Below are 21904 nucleotides of genomic sequence, written 5' to 3' on the forward strand. Positions count from 1 at the left end.
CAATAAATCAAAAAAAAGAAAGAAAGTAAAAGAAAAAATAAGAAAGGAAAAGAAAAGAAGAAGAAACATACCCTGCTTCCCCAGCCCTTCCACCCCTAATTTCTATGAGTGGTACTTGCTTACAACCAATTCCAAGAACTGACATAGGAGGTTAATCGCTAACTGCATTTCTCTCTAGATTTACAATGTAGTTACTATAGTAACAAGGGGCCCCAGCACATGGACAGCCACCTTTGGAAAGTCCCTGCAAGAGCCCTGCGATCTAGTTATGACGCCCTTGGTGAAATGGAGCTTCATCATGGAAGGGTGTGGTGATGGGTGGAGGTAGGGAAGAGAGTGCCAGCTCTCGTGGCATAGGTTGTTCTCGAGTGGGTTTTGTTGTCTGTGTCCTGCAATAAAACATCACTCAAACAGGATGCAGTTTGTTCACTGAGCTCTCTAGGGCAGCGTCTCAACCAGCTTGCTACACATTTCCAATAAACTAAGAAGCATGTTGAGATAAACAATAAAAAAAAATAGCTAAGGACAAAACTGAAGAATTCTCCCACTGACGGATTTTCAAAGTCATCCCTTCCTACTGTCTATGCCTCTGTGTCAGACCTCCACATACATGTTGACGACTCCATCCCCTCTAATCACTCTCACGGTGTGTTGTGAGTCAATGCAGCCCATCTCAGAGCCCAGTCTGGAGGATCAGGGCAAAGACCTGTTGGGGTGAACTCTGACTGCGGTCTAAGGAGTGCATCAGTCACATGTATCTGTTCTGAGAACAGACTTGACCAGGAGGAATTGGTGGTAGAGCCAAGCATGCTGTCCCCAGATCTCCAGCTTAGACTCTCTGAAGCCAGTGCTCAAATAGAATATCAAACGGGCACCTAAGGATTCTCATGTTGCTACTCAGTACATCTGAGTTCAGAGGTAGCTCCTTGTCACATTCCTTGATACTATGTATATCTTGGGAGATAAAGTATCTACTTTATGGCAATTTAATGAGATAAGGTACTTAAGTAATGGTTGTTGCTTTCAAACTGCAATTGAGCTAGACTTTCTGAACGGCACGGTAGGAGGTGGGAAGAAACAGGGAAGTTAGCTCAAGAAACAAGTTGAAAAGGTGGATCCTGGATCGTGAGGGCTCTAACCTCACCTATGCGCTAAACATTCATAAATTCATAGCTGAACAGATCAATCATTAGGTGTTGGGAACTTCCTGGAGCTAGTGGGTCCCTAGGACATGCTTTTGAAGGGTACGCTTTGTCCCTAGCCCCCCCGTTCTTGCAGTCCTTCTGATTACGTCCTTGGTGAGGTGAGATTTGCTCATTCACGGCTTTCACCCCGGTGCTCCCCTACCACGGACCCAAACAATAGAACCAAGGGACTGCATCTCTGAAACCTTGAGCCAAAGCACAGCTTTTCTGCTTTCGGTAGATTACTTCTCCCGGGTATTTTGTCAGAGTGTCAGAAAGCTGATGAACACAGAGTGTTCAGCGTTCCTGTCCTGTCTACAGAATGCCACAGTCCACCACTGCCACTGTTGATGCTTGTAGAGACTTTGAAACACGTTTCTCAACCCCTAAAGTCTTTTTGGGGAATTCTCAGACCAAGGGGGCTTTGGATTTTGGATTTCTTCCTTTTTTGAAGACATATATATATATATATATATATATATATATATATATATATATATAGAGAGAGAGAGAGAGAGAGAGAGAGAGAGAGAGAGAGAGAGAGAAAATGAGACACCTTGGAAATGGGGCCTGGTTCTGAACACAAAATTCATTTATGTCTCATTCCCATCTTGTACAGTTAGGTGGGTACATTAGATCCACTTAGACATCATTCCACATTTTTTCATAATTCTGCATGAAACAGAGATTCCTGAACACTGACCCCTCAGAGATCAAGTGTGGAATTGGATTTGCCACTTGAGGTAGGATGTCAATGCTCATTGATCATTCCATGCCCATACTAAACATTTCATGTTCTACTGGATTGGCAGGAGCCCGATGAAGCAGAGGTTATCTTGGGAGATAAAGTATCTACCTTAAGGTAATTTAATGAGATAAGGTACTTTTAAGTAGCCCTTTTTACTTACAAACTGCAATTGAGCTAGATTTTATGAAAGGCGTGGGGTAGGAGGTGGGAAGAAGCAGGGTAGATAGCTCAGAAAAGCAAGTTGAAAATGTAGACACAACTTTCAGGAAGGCACCGGCAATGAACTCAAGATTGAACTATAAGAACTCCTCATGTGGGAACGCTGGTGAAAACAAAATCAGGTTTCCAGGAAGCAGAGAACAAGGGGACAACAATGGGGTGGAGGAGCCACAGCCAAATTTAAAAAATTAAAAGGAAATTGAAATTGAAATTGCAGAGTCTGGGGATGGGGTCTCCAAGTCGTGTCTACGTTCTGGTCTTGGGACACGTGCATGACTCACTTCCCTTACAGGTCAAGGGTGTCCATGGAGCGAGCATCATCTCCAGCCAGGGCCAACCTCATCCTTTGTAGAGTTCAGGCCCCTCTTTGAGGATGAGGAGTCAGAGGTTCAGAGAAGATGCAAAAATTGACTGAAGCAATATGAGATGCTACCTGTAACCATCCTTGCAGACGTGAAGACAGTGCCTAAGTGTTGCGAATACCCTCCCTCTTTTTGGCTATCAGGCTATTGAAACCATGGACCCAAGAAATTAGAAGGTCTCCAGGAGTCTCATGTTAGAAGAAAGAAAAAATTGAATCCTGCTACCAGCCAGAGCGGGACCTGTCTCCCAGAAAGAGATTTCACACAGTTCTGACTTGTGAATGTTTTATTGTCATTCGTTAATAAAGAAGATGCTTTCAGCCAATGGCTTAACAGAGTGAAGCCAGGCTGAAAGAAATAGAGAGAGAGAGTAGGCAGAGTCAGAGAGAAGCCATGTCGCCACCACTGGTAGACCACGACCTCATAATGATACACAGATGAACGGAGATGGATTAGTTTAGGATGTAATAGCTAGCTAGCAATACACTAAGCTATTGGCTAAACAGTATTCCAAATAATATAGTTTCTGAGTGATTATTTCGTGGTCTGGGCAGCCAGGAACGAACTAACAGCTTCTGACAACAGCACACTTTTTGTCCTCTATTTAAACTTAAGCCTCATATCAGAATATGATATCCTGACTTCTCTATTCTTTCCCACAAGGCCACATTAAATACCCTTTCTCTCCTTGTCACTATGATTTGTCTCTTTAATGATCTATTAAGGATGGATGATCAGTTCTCACTCATTAGGCCTATAGGGCCCAGACTCTGACCCTGACACCCCTGGTGTTCTGATTCTCTCAAATGCCCATTTTCTCCACCAGCTGCTGTCAACATAGAAGATCCCAAAAAGGTCTGGTGCAACCCTTGCTCCAGATCCCCTTCCGTTTCTGAAAGGACTACCACACTCTCAGAGCCAAGCAGGGGCTGAGAGTGTGGGACCATGCTTCCAGAGTCAGCCACCCTCCCTGGGGCACGTTGTACAGTCCTGCCTCACTGATGTCACACTTGGTCTAAGGCCTGCTTTGGCCTATGAAGTCTTAGCAGAAGTTATGCCACAGTTTGTAAGAGCACTAGTGACAGATTCTCATGCATTATTGAACCTGGGGGTCACAACCTGTGCTCCAAGTCAGGTCAGGCTGCCTGTCTTCAATAAGTGAATGAAAAGAGCCCAATTAAAGTGAAAAGCAGAAATAGATGTATTCAATGTGACCCCACTGGAAAGAGGGACAAAGGGATCTAAGGAACCCCTCAAATATGACTTCTTGTGTCCTGAAGTAAAATTAAAATTTAAGTAGACAACCAAGGATGCGCACACCTAAACAGTCCCTGTCAAAGTGAGTTCTGCCCACCACTGACCACCCCCACCCCATCATCTGGGTTGCAGTCTTCGGCTGTAAGGTGGTCCGATGAGTGGGTAGAACATGTGAAATATTCTTCTGGGAGATGAGGTTCCACACTGGCACCTTGTGTTTCTCCCATGACATTCCTGGAGTGATCCCTATTCCTGCAGGGCCCATTGTTTCAATAGTCTCCTAGACTGAGGGACACAAGAATATCTTCAGAATATCTTCACTTCTGCCATGCCTGTTACAATGCTCTTTTTTTTCTCTCCATGGCAATCAACAGTTCTTTTTTGTTGATGTTGTTTGGTAGTCTTTTTGTTTGTTTAGTTTTGTCATTTGTTTGTTTGTTTGTTTTTGAGACAAACTAAGACCTCTCTGTCCTGGAACTCACTATGTAAACCAGGTTGGTCTAGAACTCAGTGATCTGCCTGCTTCTACTACCTCTTAGAGTGCTGGGGTTAAAGGCAAGCGCCACCATGTCCAGCATCCAATAATTCACGTATAATATTTTCTTCCTTCCTTCTTTCTTCCTTTCCGCCATCCCTTCCTTCTCCCTTTTTGTTTTTGTTTTGTTTTTATTTTGTTTTGTTTGTTTCATTTTGGTTGGTTGATGTTTTGAAACAGGTTCTTACTATACTGGTTAGCAAGGAATTCACTGTGTAGACCATACTGGCCTTGAACTTGCAGCAATCCTCCTGTCTCTGACTCTCATATGCCAGGATTAGAGGCATACACCACTATCCCCAGTCTAGAACCCTTTCCCTTAATCTAAGTTGAGATGACATGGAACAGAAACGGAACTAGCTGAGATAACATACACAAGGAACAAATATGTGATGTTGTAACGTCTAGTACCTTGGGATGACTTGTTTCCGCAGCTTCACATAACCTATGGTGACTGATACACAGAATAACATGGCTATTGTCTCTCCCTTGATATCTACATGACTGGCAACAGCCATGAGGATTCCATAGATGAGTTTCTGTATCCTAAAACCTCAAGATGCAGGATGCAGACCTGCAATGGGAGGAGCTAAAGAGAAGAGGCAGAAAACAGCTGCACAGATGAACTCACCAGTGTGGTGCATAGGCCAAGGGCCTGCTGCCCTGGGCTATGAAGGAAGGCTCCTCTTCATGAGGGAGACTTTTTGACTTAGGTTAGCCTGGTGAAGTGAGTCGCAACCAATTTCCTCATCCTTAAGAGAAGTGGACAGAGGAAGAAAAATTGGTTGGAAGTCTTAATTATCATCCTCCTGAGTTAGGAACATTATTGGTACTCACTCTTGATACTATGCACATAGACACAGGCCAATGAAATACGGAGCTGGGCTGATGTCACACTGGCCTGGAATCACTCACCACTTTTACAACTCATAGTAGCCTGACACCCAGCAGAGCAAGATCTTCTGGGATGTCTAAGGTCTCACAAGGAAAAAAGACAGGTGGCATTTGCATCTCTCAAGGACAGGCCTGTGCCGTGCAAAGGTAGAAGAGGAAATAAGACTCTGCAAACATTCTGTCCCTCTTTATGACACCAGTCATATGCCTGGCAGTCAACCAAGTCATCTGGATATGTTCTTCCTGGGCGTGTGTAATGGCTGGGGGAAAAAAGTGAGCCAAAGTGTGAGGCCTGGAGGTGGGAGAGCTGAGCTGGACAGGAGGCCATACCCTGGTGTCGCCCACCAGAGAACAAGCAACAACTGTGTGGCTTTCTTCTGGCTTCAGAAGCCCCCAGAACTTCCCAGATCCATGCAGCTACTTATAAGAGCCCAGACATAGGGGAAGATAAAAGTGTATGATTTTCTTACATGAACTCTGATTCTAGAAGGCCTAGTGGGAGGGCCTGGTACCTGGCATGACTCATTCTGGATATGTTCTTCTGTCCCAGCACTGTCCCCATCTAGAGCTTCTAATTGACCCATCAGGGCTGGCCTCAGCCTGAGGCTGGGTCCCTCAGGCTCAAGACTCAGCTGAGCCCACAAACCACTGTGGAAGTCTCATTTTCAAGAGCCTGACAAACGAAGAGATGGTTGTTGGGTGAGGGAAGTCACCAAAATAAGTCTGGAGAGCCTAAACCTGAGCCTCAGAGAGTGCCACAGCATGGAGGTTCTGGACCAAAGTGCATCAGAAGGCCTGCAGTTGCTAACCAAAAAGTGGGGCGTCAGATCGGGAGGTGGTGGCAGGCAGCCTGGTGGTGGCATGCAGGACGTCACTGAAGGTGACCTGGGGAGACCATGGTTCCAGGCCATGACAGGATGGCAACACCAGGCTGCTTCCTTGAGGTGACCCATCAAGGAAACCCTGGAGAAATGTAGGTGTCACAGGGACTTGAAGGGAAGGGCTGGAGGAGAGGTTAGCCCGGTTGCCTCATTTCTTGTCTCAAAACTGAGTTTTCCACTCGCTGATGCATATTTCCGGAAAGAGCTTCCCAGGTTCACACATGAGCACACACATGATGAGTTGGGTCAGGTTGGGGTCAGGTGAGGAACTCAACTGTACCTCAAAAAATAAAAAGGTAGGGTGGAATGAGAAGGGGAAGGACACTGAGGTGCGTGGAGAATATGTTCTAAGTCTACTACATACTTACATGCAAATGACCTTTTGTAAGCCAGTGTAAGAAGAAGAAGCCAGGGGAGTGGGGGAAATGTGGATGTTTCCAGACACAGAGGATGAGCCTGCAAATAAAAACTTAAATAAAAGGTAGCAGGGCTTGAGGGATGGCTCAAAGAGGACCAAAGTTCAGTTCCCAGCACCCAGGCGGCAGCTCACAAACACCTATTCCTTCAGCCCTAGGAGATCCAGTCCCTTTTCTGGACTCCAAGGACACCAGCACACGTGTGGCACACACACACACATACACACACACACTCGAGTGCCCACACATTAACTCATAAATAAATAAATAAATAAATAAATAAACAAACAAACAGACTGTGTGAAAAGGAGTACTCATTGACCTCTACCACTTTGAAATTTCATTCATGTGTCCTAGAGACAGTAGATGGTGTGAGGAAGACTCCAGCCATCAGCAAGAGTCAGAAACTCTTGGAACTAAAGGGGTGTGTTCCTCTAAAGTACAGACTTCTCTTACGTACAGAAATGGGAGATTATTAAGCTGAAGGATGCTCTAGAGTCAGGCGGGTGAACAGGGAAGGCTGTAGAGAAGTCATTGGGAAACAAACTGGTAGATAGATTCATGGCAAATAATTATTCCAAATTTATATACTGAAACCCCAACCCCCAATGTGATAGTATTGGGGGGGTGTCCTTGGAAGGTAATTAGGTCCTGAAGCTGGAACCATTACAAAAGCAGCCCCAGATGAGTGCACATCCCCTGGGTAGCTACGCAACAGGGAGTGGATGGTTCACAATCTGGAAGAGGCCTCACCATAGACCGTCCATGCTAACATCTTTCTCTCCGGTTTCCAGCCTCCCAGACTGTGAGAAATAAACTCCCATTGTTTGTCTTCCTGTGGGTATGGTCAGCCTTCACTGTCGACTTGACAGGACCTACGATCACCCAGGAGGCTCACCTCTAGCTGTGACTATGAAGGTGTTTCCAGGAAGGTTTTTCTGGACAGGAAAGACAACTATCTCCACCTATAGGTTCAGGATAACTTCTATCAGAATAAATCTCTTCACAAATAAAAGGATCACAGCACTGGATTAAGGCAGATTCTCAAACAGTCACTTGTCCAGTCCCAAACTCCATGCATCTTAGTGAACATTTTCTCTTTGGTCAGAATGACCATTCTGAAGCCATGGAGCTTCCCATAGGGTTTTGTACTTTCATTATCAATTACACCTTTAGGCACAATAAAAAAAAAACCTAGGAGGAATGACTTCTAATAGGATATAGTATAGAGTGTAACTATGGTTACCAACAGTCTATAGTACAGAGTGTAACTATGGTTACCAAAAGTATATAACACCGAGTGTAGCTATATCTACAACTAAGTGAACAATAGAGAGGATTTATTTTTTAATTGTCATTGTTTTGACACAGTGTCTCATCTTGCTATGTAGCTCAGGCTAGCTCAAAACTCAGAATTCTCCTGCCTCAGCCTCCTGAGTACTGGAATTTGTGAGCAACAGCAAGAGCTGGTGTAGGCAGGATCTTGATTGTTCCAACACAAAAAGATGATAAATCTCTAAAATGATACATTGTAGCTACCCTATGTGGATCATTACACATTGCATAAAGTACTAAAGGGTGGCCACAGGACACAAATTACTAACTATTGTTTTGTGTCAATTGAAAATAAAAACAAGGTGGAAAGGGGGCTGGAGAGGTGGCTCAGCAGGCAACAGCACCTGCTGCTTTCGCAAAGGACCTGGCTACAGTTCCCAGCCACTTACACAGTGGCTCACAACCATAGCTCCACTTCCAGGAGCTCCGATGCCCTCTTCTGGCCTCAAAGGGCACCAGGCGCACACACAGTACACATACATACATACGTGTACACAAAACACTCGTACACACAAAATAAAAGTAATCAAATCTTTAAAAAATGAAAATAATGGTGGGGAGAAGCTCTGTGAAATGCTGGCTTCCAGAGATGACACAGCTGTCACGCTCATGAACTCACTGGGGATGTGGTTAAAACCCAAGGCCTGCACCAGATCAACAGCGTCAGTCGATAAGTTCTAACTGGATTATGGGTTAAACAAATAATAAGAGGACATAAAGGAGGCAGGGGGATGTCTGTGGGGAAGGAAGAGTGAGCTGTGGGTGGATGTGATCAATGCATACTCCGGCTCTAGGAGCTCTGATGCCATCTTCTGGCCTCCGGAGACACCTGCGCACCTGTGTTGCACATACATACTCTCGGGAACACACAGAAAACCAGACGTTAAAAAGTCCCACTGGTGAAGAGGGCTTCTGCCCAGGGCACTGAGAAGGGAGACCTATCTTGCTGGGATGTCATAGGGCCCATACTCATAGCCGCTGAGCCCTGGTTAATGCTCTGTGTTGCTTCTTTCTTTTAACAAGCAGTTAAGATGATGTGCAAAGAGCTGTGGCTTGTTTGGAATCCAGTGTGGAAGCTTATGAGCTATGTGATCCCTTCTCTATGGGCCGCGCCTTCCTAATCTGTTAAAATGGTGAGTTATACCTACCTGGGGGAAAATAAGATGTGCCTCACCCCACTCGTTTATGAAATAGTCCAGGAAACAATTTGCCATTGACCCCACATACCTAACAAAAGAGATTTGTGAGCCAAGCCCAGGAGGAAGTCCAGTGTCCTCTCACGGTTCTGTTCAGGGCGATCTCCTCATGTAGGGCCCAGTTAAAGTCAGAGGACAGGAAGAGTTTGCTGTCCTCATATGAGGCTAAACAACATGCTGAGAAGACCATAACACTCAGTTCTCCTTACCCGGAAGTGTGCGCTCCACTGCTGAGGAGCCCAACCCAGACCCACCCTCCAAAGCTGGAAGGCATAGACAGGCAACAACCGCATTTGCATCTGGCCAGAGCCCAGGGTCAAGGCATCAGAAACTCCAGAAGGAAGCAAATGGTGGGGCACTGTCCCTCGGCATGCCAGAGGTTCCCTGGAAGGTGAGAAGAAGGAATAAGACTTCAAAGAGGGAGGTGGGGTGGGGGTGGGAGCTAGGGAGGAGCAAGGAGATGCAGAAGGTGAGCTCCCCTTCTCCTCCTGTCACCCCTGTGCCACCCAGTGTGGGAGGCCACGTCGGCACCAATCAAAGGCAGGTGGATGAGCCTGGTCTGTCTCCAAATGATACCCTACCTTCCTAGTGCTTCAGTGGTATGGCAGGTGGCATTGCTGTTTTGACTTATGTCGTCTTTAACAGTTCTTCTTTAAAAGAAGTTTAGAATTGGCCCTCAAATAGACTTTCCCCCTTGCCCTTCACCACAAGTCAGGGTTTCTCTCTATAGTCCTGGCTGTCCTGGAACTTTCTCTGCAGACCAGACTGGACTCAAACTCAGAGATTCATCTGGCATAAGGGCAGGTGCGAGGATCTCCTTGGGAAGGAGAAATAGAACAGATTTTGTGGGTGGACTAGGGATAGGTGAAGGTGGAAACAGGAGCGATCAAATAGTAGTGGGGAGTAAATACTGAGAGAAACGAATGGAATAGAGGGGCATGTCAGGGACAAGGTGGAAACCTAGTGCAAGGGAAACTCCAAAGTATCTATAAGAGTAACCCCAGCAAAGATGTCTAGTAATGGAGGACACAGAGCCTGAACCAGCCATTTTCTGTGACCTGTCAAGTCCTCAAGCAGAAAGATTGGGATGCCAACCCAACCACAAAACTTTCAACCTGTAGTTTGTCCTGCCTATGTACTGTTCTAGGACCAGAGCCTAGCCTAGCAGAAACATCATCATCAAAGAGACCAGAGATGCTTCATCCAGCAACTGCTGGGAGCAGATTCAGAGTCCCATAGTCAAACATTAGACAGAACTCAGGGAGCCTTGCAGAGGAGGGGGACGAAGGATCAGAGGAACCAGAAGAGTCAGGGACACCATGAGAATTTTGCCCACAGAATCAACTGACTGGGTATAAATGGAGTCTGTGCTTTGTCGCCCAGCCACCCAGGCCTGAATAATCACACAGAAACTATATTAATTACAACAGTTTGGCCGATGGCTCAGGCATATTTCTAACTAGCTCTTACATCTTTAATTAACCCATTTCTATTCTTTTATATTTTGCCACAAGGCTCATAGTTTTTTATCTCTTGCTTCTTTGGTGGCTACATGGCGTCTCTCTGATTCCACCTTCTTTCCTCTTCTATCTTTGCTTGGATTTCCTGCTTTGTTGTATTCTACCCTGCCATAGGCCAAAGCAGTTTCTTTATTAACCAATGGTAATAAACTATATTCGCAGCATACAGAGGGGAATCCCACATCATCTCCCCTTTTCTGACTAAATATAAAGGAAGGTTTTAACTTAAACATAATAAAATTATATATCGCAAAACAGGTATCAAACAATAATCACACTTATAGTATTTAGTCTATTTGTATCTGGAAAGTTTCATATCTAATTTATCTCTTATCATAACTAAGGAAAACTATAACTATCTGTCTTCAACTCCATAAAGGACCCCAGAAGGTATAATATTACCTAAGTAATCATGAAGTACATTGTAAGCAACTTCCAAAACTCTAGAATTGACAGAGACATCTCGTTGCCTAGACATTCACCCAAAGATCTTCTGTAACATTGGGGCATCTATCTTCAGCCTATTGGCCCATAATAACTGGCAGACTTTCCCATGAAGCAGGAAATTTGTTTGTTACCTCTCGCTTATTGGGCAGATACATGGTGTCTCTCTGACTCTGCCTTCTTTCCTGCTCTATTTCTGCTTGGATTTCCTGCCTTGTTATATTCTGCCCTGCCATAGGCCAAAGCAGTTTCTTTAATAAGGGCAATAAAATATATTCACAGTATACAGAGGGGAATCCCACATCAGCTGGAACTCACGAGGGCTTGCAGAGTTCAGGGAACCTATAGGGGTCTGACCTAGGTCCTCTGCATATATGTTGTGTCTGAGTAACTTAGTGTTCTTGTGGATTCCTAACAGCGGGAGTGGGGGCAGTTGCTGACTTTTTGTCTACTTACGGGACACTTTTTCTCCTATTATATTGCCTTATTCAACCTTGATATGATAGTATATGCCTGGCCTTATACTAGCATATTATGCTGTATTTGGTTGATGATCCTGTGAGGCCTGCTCTTTTCTGAGGGGAGATGAAAGGAGGGTGAATTTGGAGGAGAGGAGTAGGGAGAGAGACTAGGGGGAGGGAAAGGAGGGGAAATTGCAGTCTGGATGTAATACATGAGAGGAGAGTATATTAAAAAAAAAAAAGAACTGACCCTCAAGATAGCTTAGCAGACAAAGGTGCTTGCTGCCAACCCTGATGACCTGGGTTCAATCCCTAGCCCCCAAATGGTAAAAGGAGAGGATAGACTCTTGTAAGGTGTCATTAACCACCACACATGTACTGTAGTATTCAAGTACACACCCACACAAATACACACACAATAAATAAAATAAGCAATTTATTTTAAAAAAAGAAATTTAGATCTGAGTATGGTGGCCCATGCCTGTAATTCCATCTCTCAGTGGCAGCGGTAGGAGGATTGTAAAATTGAGTCTAGCCCTGGGCTACATAGAAATTCTGTGAGAGAAGAAGAGGAGGAAGACAAGGAGTAGGAAAGGACGGGAGCTGGAATGCTGGGGATCTCAGCACTGGAAAATAGATGTTAGAGGGTAAGGAGTTCAAGGCTAGCCTCTCCCAATAACAAATCTGAGGCAGCCTGGTCTACATGAGAAATGTAGAAAAAAAGAGCCTAGTTTAGGGGGTAAAAATGTTAGTCGTGCAGGCCTGACAACCTGAGTTTATTCCTAAGAACCCGCATACAAAGCTGGATGTGTGCCATGCAGCTGTATTCCCAGAATGCCTAGGGCAAGGTGGGAGGCAGAGGCAGGAGAAGCTCCCAGGAGCTTGTAGGTTAGCTTGCCTGGAGTACACAACACAGCAGCAAGTAATCTGACCACTGCAAATGTGCTGTGACTTGAGTATTTCCCATTCACTCATGCATGCGCACATGCACACAGCACATGCACGAGAGAGAGAGAGAGAGAGAGAGAGAGAGAGAGAACCAAAGCCAAGTGTGGTGGCCTTTGATCCCAGCACTGAGAAGGCAAAGGCTGGAGGATCTGAGTTCTAGACAGTCTGATCTACAGAGAAAGTTTCAGGACAGCAAAGGCTGTTACACAGAGAAACTCTGTCTCAAAAAAATATATAAATAAATATAAATAAATAAATGAAGGAAAGAAGGAGGGAGGGAAGGAAGGAGGGGGGAGGGAGGGAAGGGAAAGAAGGAGGAAGGAAGAACGAAAGAAAGGAAAAAGAAAACCAAGAAAAAGAAAGGAAGAAGAAGGATGGAAGAAAATAAATTTAGAAACTTTACGACAGTTCAACAATTTTATTTTTCTGGGGACCACAAATGTTGCAATTTTGTTTTATTTGGTTTGTCATAAGCAATGGCTAGAATGGAGAATTGTCGGGGAGTAGCAGGTCTGAAGGAAAAAATAAACAGAAGAACCAATGAGGGCAGAAAGCACAAAGGGATTCTCCTGTGCCTGCTCCCCAGGCTTCCCGTGCCTTCTGAAGCACTGGGATAACTTCCTCTGAACTATGGTGCTGTTTTAGGAACTACGTGTGAATTACCAACATGTGATGCTAGTGACCTGGGCAGCATATCTGATTTTTGTCACTTAGATCCAGAAGCAGAAAACCGCTGATATGTCCAGAGTTCAGCCTGGCTTCAGGTGCACAATTCCAACCCAATTCAAGTATTTTTTTTTCTTATCTCAAATATGTTCATCTGGCTTATGCAGAGCATGAGCAGACTGTCACAGAAGGCTTTTCCAAAATTATCTTGTGGTTCAAACGTCCTCAAAAACACTCACAGGATGAAAGGAATTTGAAGTACCCAGCACAAGTGTTCCATGGTCAATAAAGCCCCTGTTTGCAAAGGTGGGCTCCATGTGTGTGTGGTGACCGTGCCAGGAGTCTGTGCACACACTTCCCAGGGGAGGTCAGCTGAGTCAGCAACAGCCAACAAGCCATCTCAGAACTTGTACATTGTGAAGATGAACAGGTATTTATTCAAAAAAAATTTAGGAGTCGGATCCTGGTAGCAGCTGCGGCGGCTCAATTCTTCTGTAGCTCTCCCCGTCTCCCTTTCGCTTCTGAAAACATGGCCTCTGGTGTGGCTGTCTCTGACGGTGTCATCAAAATGTTCAATGACATGAAAGTGCGCAAGTCTTCGATGCCAGAAGAAGTGAAGAAACCCAAGAAGGCGGTGCTCTTCTGCCTGAGTGAGGACAAGAAGAACATCATCCTGGAGGAGGGCAAGGAGATCCTGGTAGGAGATGTGGGGCAGACTGTGGACGACCCTTACACCACCTTTGTCAAGATGTTGCCAGACAAGGACTGCTGCTACGCTCTCTACGATGCCACCTACGAGACCAAGGAGAGCAAGAAGGAGGACCTGATGTTCATCTTCTGGGCCCCTGAGAGTGCATCCCTTAAGAGCAAAATGATCTACGCCAGCTCCAAGGATGCCATCAAGAAGAAGCTGACAGGAATCAAGCATGAATTACAAGCAAACTGCTACGAGGAGGTCAAGGACAGAAAAACTAGGTAGTAGTGCCGTCATCTCCCTGGAGGGCAAGCCTTTGTGAGCCGCCTCCAGCCCCCTGCATGGAGCATCTAGCAGCCCCAGACCTGCTCATGGGTGTTACAGGCTGCCCCTTTCCTGCCAGACCTGAGGGGCTGGGGGGATCCCAGCAGGGGGAGGGTAATCCCTTTACCCCAGTTGCCAAATGTCCTCCCCACCCCCTGGACCGTCCTTCTCCCTCCCCCTCCACCCTGACGGTTCTGGCCTTCCAAACTGCTTTTGATCTTCTGATTCCTCTTGGGTTGAAGCAGACCAAGTCCCTTCCCAGGCACCCAGTTTGGGGGAGCCTGACTTTTTTTACGACACCCCTATTCCTCATCCCCCCCATTCCATGCTGCCAACTTCTAACCACAATAGTGACCATGTACTTGTCTGTTTAGTTCTGTGTGTAAATGAAATGTGGAAGTGACCCTCCTTTGCCAGCTGGTTGCCCTCCCCTTTCCCTTGTTCTCAGTCACTCATGAAAGCAGGATCAGTAAGGGACCTTCAATAAAAATAAATAAATAAATAAATAAGGCTAATTAACAAAAAAAAAAAAAAGAAAGAAAGAAAGAAAGAAAAATTTAGCAACCCCATCTCCCCACCCAGTCCATCTTTGGTGTCCTAATATGAGGTTATGTTTAGATGGCCAGAGGTCTGTCCTGATCAAGTGTGGTCCTGTCCATCTCAGCTCCAGTCTCCTGCAAGGTGATCTGACAAGTCCTCCGAAGTGTGTGGAATTGCGCAGAAGACAAGCTCCCCCTCTGGCTAGCACCAGGCTTCAGCCTTCTCCTTCTCCCATGAGATTCTCAGGGAAATTTCAATTCCTTCTCTAGGCTGCAGGCTCTGAACCATGTTTAAGATTTGGGAGGTAAATAGGCCTTTTCCTGTGTTCACTGCACCGTGGGCGTTAGATGTTCAAACCTGAACAGGCACATCCCACGCAGCACAGAGGTCTCACAGCCTGAGAGTCTTCAGGAGTGCAACAATGTTTTCTTCATTAGAGAATGGAATGTTAGTCTGTAGTCAAACCCACATAGATAAGAACTTACACATTTAGTGCCTTGAGTTAGCTCTGTACAAGGGGGGTGGTAAGTTTAATGTGTCTAGACCAATACAGCTGTTAATTTCTCTATAATGCCAACCCAACACAGTAAGATGGGAGACTCCTTTTTTCTTTAAACTAAATTTGACCACACAACTAAATTTCCAAAACTTCAAAACATATATGTGTGTATATGTGTGTGTTCATGTACCAATAATATTAGGGTGTTCTGCATCAATAGCAGCAACAGTTTCCCCGCTCTGCAGTCACCTAATCAGAACTGTGGAGACACCCAACACATTCCATTAAAACAAGCAGTAAGTGACTAGAGAAACGGTTCCGTTGTTAAGAGTATTCCCTGCTCTTGCAGAGGACCCTGCTTGGGTCTTCAGACACCTCACAACTCCCTCTGCTCCAGCTCCAGGACATCCAATGCCTTCTTCTGGCCTCTGAAAGCACCCACATCACGTACAAATACCCAACACAGACACACACACACACACACATACATCTACACACACACACACACACACACACACACACATCTCTTTCTTAATTAAACAAACAAAAAAATACTTGAAGAAGAGGTAGCTCATCAGTTAAGAGCACCAGCTGCCTTTGCAGAGGACCTAGGTTCAGCCCCCATTACCTGCATGGGAACAACTGTCTATAACTCCAGTTCCAGGGGCTCCAACACCTTCTTCAGGCCTGGTCTCACAAGCACAGCTCACATATGCAGACAAAAGATACATAAAATAATAAAATAAAAATCCCATGAAACATAAAAGCTCTATGCTGAGCAACTGCATTTTGACTAGCAAATGGCATGTTTCAAGCCCACTGAGTTCCAGGCATGTGATTTGTGGAATTCACAGGCAAATCCTCAGGCGCCTTCTCCCAGTCCTCTTCCTAATTGAGTTCTTTCCAGGGAATTTTTTTAATTTGAGCAATCTTTTTTATAAAAGCCCTAAGAGTATAAACAAAACCTCGTATTTCTTTTTTAATGATTTAACTTTATTTTATGTACATTGGTGTTTTAAAGATTTGTTTATTCATTATGTATACAGTGTTCTGTACTGCCTGTGTGCCTGCAGGCCAGAAGAGGGCGCCAGATCTTACTACAGTTGACTGTGAGCTACCATGTGGTTGCTGGGAATTGAACTAAGGACCTCTAGAAGAGCAGGCAGTGCTCTTAACCGCTGAGCCATCTCTCCAGCCCCGCCAGCAGCATTCTTAACTCATCTCTTCAGCCCCTCCAGAGAAAATTTTAAAAACGTTCCAGGAATGTGACTCCTCTCCCCGTGCCTTCTCCGTCCTGTGCACTCTCTTTCCCTCACGGGGTCTGACTTCCTGTGAGAGTGTTAGATAACAACCTCCACTGGAGCCAGCAGAGGGTGCGGCCTGTCTAAAACTCCATTTATTGGTGATTTCCCTGACATCAGGTCTATAAAGCTCTTATCTGTCAACAGCTGAAGAATTCAGTGAGCCCCAGGAACAGCCCCACACCTAGGAACCTAAGGCAAGTCAAGATAAGCGAGGGTCATAAAGCCAGTGTGGCTGTGTACAATTCTGGCGCCTCTGCCAACGTTTATGCTACAAGACACTGGGCATTTCCCTAAGGAACCTTCTCCCACTTCTCCCAGCCAATCATACGTATCTTGGGGCTCACTCCCTCTCTGATGCTGTATATACTTTGTATTTTCTTAGATTGTTTCGGACTTCTATGTTTGTTTTAGAGTTCAGTCAAGCCTGAGCCTGGGAGCTTCAACAAGCTTGGCTCTGCCACCCAAACTCAACATGTCAATTAAAAAGACAAACGTGGGTAAAGAGGTGGCTCCGCAGTTGAGTGTGTGCTGCTCTTCCAGGGGATGTGAGTTTGGGTCCCAGCACCCACACAGGACAGCTCACCATTATTGTTCTTTTAAAAAGAATATGATGATGGGATGTCCCGGGCGGCTCGCGGAGTCCGGCAAGGATGGCTGTGAGTCCCTGCAACGCCATGCGGCCAGGGGAGTCAGGCGGGCGGTTACAGTGGATAAAAGGCTCACAAGACATAGTAAATAAACATAAGGGTAAACATTTATTACTTAAAAAGAAATAGAAAAGCAGAGAGACAGAGATAGACATACTTAAAAAGAAATAGAAAAGCAGAGAGACAGAGATAGACAAATATAAAGACATAAAGACACAGAGACAGAGAGAAACGTGTGCACACAACAGGAGACAACCACACAAGAGAGAGAGAAAGATGGTGAAGGGGGAGGTCAGAAGTGGCTGGGTGGGCGTGGTTAGTTCTTAAAGTGACAGCAGAAGACTAACAACCATTATCTGGAACCTCAGTTCCAGGGAATCTGGTGCCCTCTTCTGGCCCTCCTCAGGCACACACAGAAACATACACATAAAAATAAAATTCAGATAAGCTTATGTCAATTTGACACAAGCTATAATCCCGAGAGGAGGGAAGCTCAATTAAGAAATGCCTCCATAAGATGGAGCTGTAGGGCCTTTTCTTAATTAGCGATTGAGCGGGGATGGGCCAGCCCATTGTAGATGGGGCCATCCCTGGACTGGTGATCCCAGGTTCTCTAAGAATGCAGACTGAGCAAGACATGAGTTACAAGTCAGTAAGCATCACTGATCCATGGCTTCTACCTCAGCTGGAGCCTTGAGGCCCCTCCCTCAAGGAAGGAAGGCTGCTGTCCTGACTTCCTCTGACGATGTCCTCTGATGTGGAAGCACAGGCTGAATGAAGCCTCTCTTCCCCAACTATCATTGGTCATGGTGTTTCATTGCAACAATAGTAACCCTGACTAAGACAGGATAGAAATATGGGGACATTTATAAAGATATGGGGAAGTAAAAGAAGAGCCCTTCACTCTAGAACCTGATTGAAGCCTAAGACAGTAGCACAATTAGCATTTACTGTGAACTTGAAGGCGTAGAGTTGATATTTCTCTTATATGAAAGTACTTGCAAGTAAGAACGCTAAAGAACAGTTAACTTAAGGCCAGAATAAATACAATCTCAAGTCAGGCAGCTCTCACCACTCCCAGACGATCTCACAAAAACTATTCTGTGTTAACCTCAGGCTGTGTCCTGCTCTAGGTCACTCCACGCAGTGTAAAACTTTTTTCAGGTTGTGCCTTGCCCTGGGAGGGTAGGTAGCTTTTGAGTTCATTTTAGGATGCACTGTGCACCTGGGGGGATAAGCAATGTAGCCATCTATCCAGCTCCACATGACATGGGCTGATAAATGACTTTTCTGGGAGCAAAGGGGGTACCACCTATAAATTTATCAGGATGACTGAGACTGTAGATGCGTATAGGTATATTAGCATCCTATCAGGAGAGCCAGTGAGATGGCTCAGCTGTTAGACCCTTGCCGGCAAACCTTGAGACTTGTGTTCAATATACTGGATCCACGTGGTAGGAGACAGCCCACTCCCACAGATTGCCCTCTGATGCCCACACAGGCTGTAGTGTGTACGCTGCTTCCTCAGCCCCCAACACACACACACATACACGCGCACGCGCGCGTACACACACACACACACACACACAGTGCTCTTAACTGCTGAGCCATCTCTCCAGCCTCCGGCTTTAGTTTTTTAAGACAAGTTCTCCTGCAGCTCAGGTAGACCTCTCACTCACTATATAGCCCAAGCTGACATTGAGCTCTGATCCTCCTGCTTCAGCTTCAGTGCTGAGATCCCACACTCAGCCTTAAAGGGATGTCTAAGAATACACTACTGTCCTGCCAATATGCAAAGATGTCGAAGACACGTGAAGTGCACCTGCAGGTTACAACACAGTGTGATATGAGCCAAGTCCAGGTGAGTGTTGCATCTGTACAGAAGAGAAGATTTGGGAAGACAGGACCCTAATAAACAATGAAAAGATGTGGTTTCTTGTGAGGATGAGATGGGATGAGAGGAGACTCACCAGTCCTTCACTCTACTTCATTTTGTCCTGTTTGAATTTTTTATAAGTAGTTGTTACTTTTGTAATCTGAATTCCTAGTATTTTACTAACATAAAGGCTTAGGCAGAATGAGGGTGTAGCTCAATGACGGGGCATGGGGTGGACATCAGTGGTGGGGAGTAGCAGATCCTGAATTCAGTAGGTTCAGTCCCTGGTGTGGGAGAATTGTCTGAATTCTGTCAATCATATTTTAATAAAACGCTGATTGGCCAGGCAGGCAGTATAGGCGGGAAAGTCAGACAGGAAGTAGAGGTGGAGCAAAGAGACTGGGAGTATTCTGAAAAGCAGGAAGCTCCCTCCACACTCCTGCCCAGATCACCGAAGAGGCAACATGTGAGCTGCCACGCTGAGAAAGGTACTGAGCCGTGTGGCTAACATAGATAATGATAATGGATTAATATAAGTTACAAGGACTAATAAGAAGCCTGACCTAATGGGCCAATCAGTTTATAATCTTATGGAGTCTTGTGTGTGATTTTCTTGTGGCTTGCCGGTTGTGGGGTACTGGGCGGGACAGATACCCCAACAAGCCGGCCCTCATGTTACAAGTCCCCAGTAGTATTAAAAAAGAATGTTCAAATGCCTGAAAAACTATTTTTCTGGCAACTATATTTTTAATCTAAGTAGCCAGAAGTTAATACTTTTAGGAGCAATATGCAATTTGAATGTTTTTCATGCTTTATGGATGAAATGTGACCTAGACAGAGCATTCACAATGAGGCAGCAGGTGAGTCTCCCTTCTCTCAACTCCAGGGCCCTGCTCCTTCACTGTATCCTAGGTCTTGAATGTTCTTTCCTACTTAGAAAAGAAATTCTTCTTGATGACCCCTTCCTCCACGTTATACATCAATATATCAACTGTTTGCTTGTTTGTTTTCGTACTGTGTGATGAGCACACCTGTCTACCCCAGAGGAGGAGACACTCAACGCCAGCAGGCACCGCCTCACACAGAAAGCAGAATCTTCAGCAGCAGTGGCTACTACTCCACTACGACTGGACTTTCTTCATCTTCCCAGTTTGCCCCACCTCCACCCCATACTCTGTATGACCACATCATCTTACATCATGCACCAAATGCCCCACAGGACAGTCTTCACTGCCACTCCAGTGCCTTCAACTACCTGAGGTTCGCTACCTAATCCAGCCCCTCCGAGCACACAGGAACAGGGACTGGGAGCAGAGTGACTCGTCCATGTGCGCACAGACCATCAGGGCAGAGTCACGTTCAGGATGCAAGGGAATTGCCGATTTCAGCTGGCTTCTGATTGCTGCAGATCGAGCATGAGTGACAGCCAGAGAAGCACCCTCCTGCTCCAAGTTACAGTCGTTAAGCTGTCAAATACACACATGAGAAGAAAATGCAATCTCTGTAAACATTTTCTAGTCGTGTGCAAGAGCAGGGGCTTGGGTTTAACATCTGAAGCTGCGGAGTTATCAACAAGAGTCATGAGTAACAGTCACTGTAGCATCCAGGCTACACACAGCTGCACTGCGATAAAACTGTGAGCTCTCCCCAAAAGACTGAAGACTTGATCCTGGGGCTTTGTACCGCTCAATACTGATCTCCTAACCGAGTCTACTGATGCAGGTTTGGGTTGCAAGGGGGACAAACAGCAAAAACACCTTTACAGATTATCGGGTACAAGGTGTGTGCTGAGCGTAGGGGAGCCTGAAGCTCCAGCCCTTCAACAGAAATGACATCATCTAGAACTCACCCCAGGTGGCATGTGGAATGATAGTGTGGACAAGAGAATGAGACATCACAAATGTGTGTGTGGTCAGAGATACTGGTTACGTAAAAAGCACCCTTGTTAGCAAGGTGGGACTGCACCTTTATGGGGGTTTGCTGTGGGGGAGAACCTCCGGAGAGGCTAGTCTTTTCATGACATTTTCTGACCTTCCTAGTTTCTGTTGACTTACCTTATTTGACAGGTGACTAGGCCAAGGACAAAGCACATGAAAACAGCCCAAGCATTCTCTGAGGCTCCACTGCACCAGGAGTTTGAAGGACTCTGCCTGCTCCCAGAGATTGGCCAGCACCACCTCAAAAACTCACTCCTGAGAACTATATTATACTAAGTTTGCCAAGAGTCATTTTAGGTGGGATTTTTTTTTAAACATAAAATACTCCACTAAGCCTAATTATAGTAACTACCTCACTATATCCAGCAGAACGCCCCATTCCACATCTTGACTGCAGACAACTAATTTTTAAGTCTATCCACCCAAAGATGTAAGCCACAAATTCACGGAACTCCTGATAGATCAGGGAAGGTGGCCTCAACAGAAGACCTGGACAGTGCCTGTCAAAAGTGAATGCTGTTGTACTGGCTCCCGATGGCCCTGGGGAGCCAGTGCCCACAGGATCACCACTCTGCTTATACCTCTAACCTTAGGCCTCCACCCTGCCCTTCCCTGCCACCTAAAGCCCCACCACACCGGTAATTCTCTTTCTCTCCTGGACTGACCCACTACCTCAATTCAGCTCTAAAGGCTAGCAGCATGCCCCAGCTGTAATGGAGACCAAAGTCTTTTGATCATGGCTTTGTTTTTGAGACAGGGTCTCATGTAGCACAGGCTGGCCTCAAACTTTAAGTAGCTGAAGGTGACTTCAAACTTCTGATCATTCTTCCTTCTCCTGAATGATAGGATTACAGATGTGGGTCACATCTGTTTAGAAGGCACTGGGAAGTGGCAAGGCTCAGCTCCAGTCCAATCTTCACCTCCAAGGCTCCTTGTGGACCCGATTTACTGGATTTTTCACAGGTCTCTCCCATCCTTGTCTAAATACACTCAGACCTCTCCTACCTATAGCCAGAC

The 21904-nt window shown here is 45.7% G+C and overlaps 1 pseudogene across 1 annotated transcript; it reads left to right on the top strand.

Annotated features, from left to right (window-relative positions):
- Positions 1-9217: 9217 nt before the first annotated feature.
- LOC148120956 (cofilin-1 pseudogene) lies at positions 9218-21174 on the top strand (annotated as a pseudogene). Its single transcript, XR_015738865.1, has 2 exons — positions 9218-9418; positions 13234-21174. The product of XR_015738865.1 is annotated as a cofilin-1 pseudogene (transcript).
- Positions 21175-21904: the final 730 nt, after the last annotated feature.

The sequence above is a fragment of the Myodes glareolus genome, chromosome 9 (assembly GCF_982192425.1).
Source record: "Myodes glareolus chromosome 9, mMyoGla1.1, whole genome shotgun sequence".
Taxonomy (NCBI): Eukaryota; Metazoa; Chordata; class Mammalia; order Rodentia; family Cricetidae; genus Myodes; species Myodes glareolus.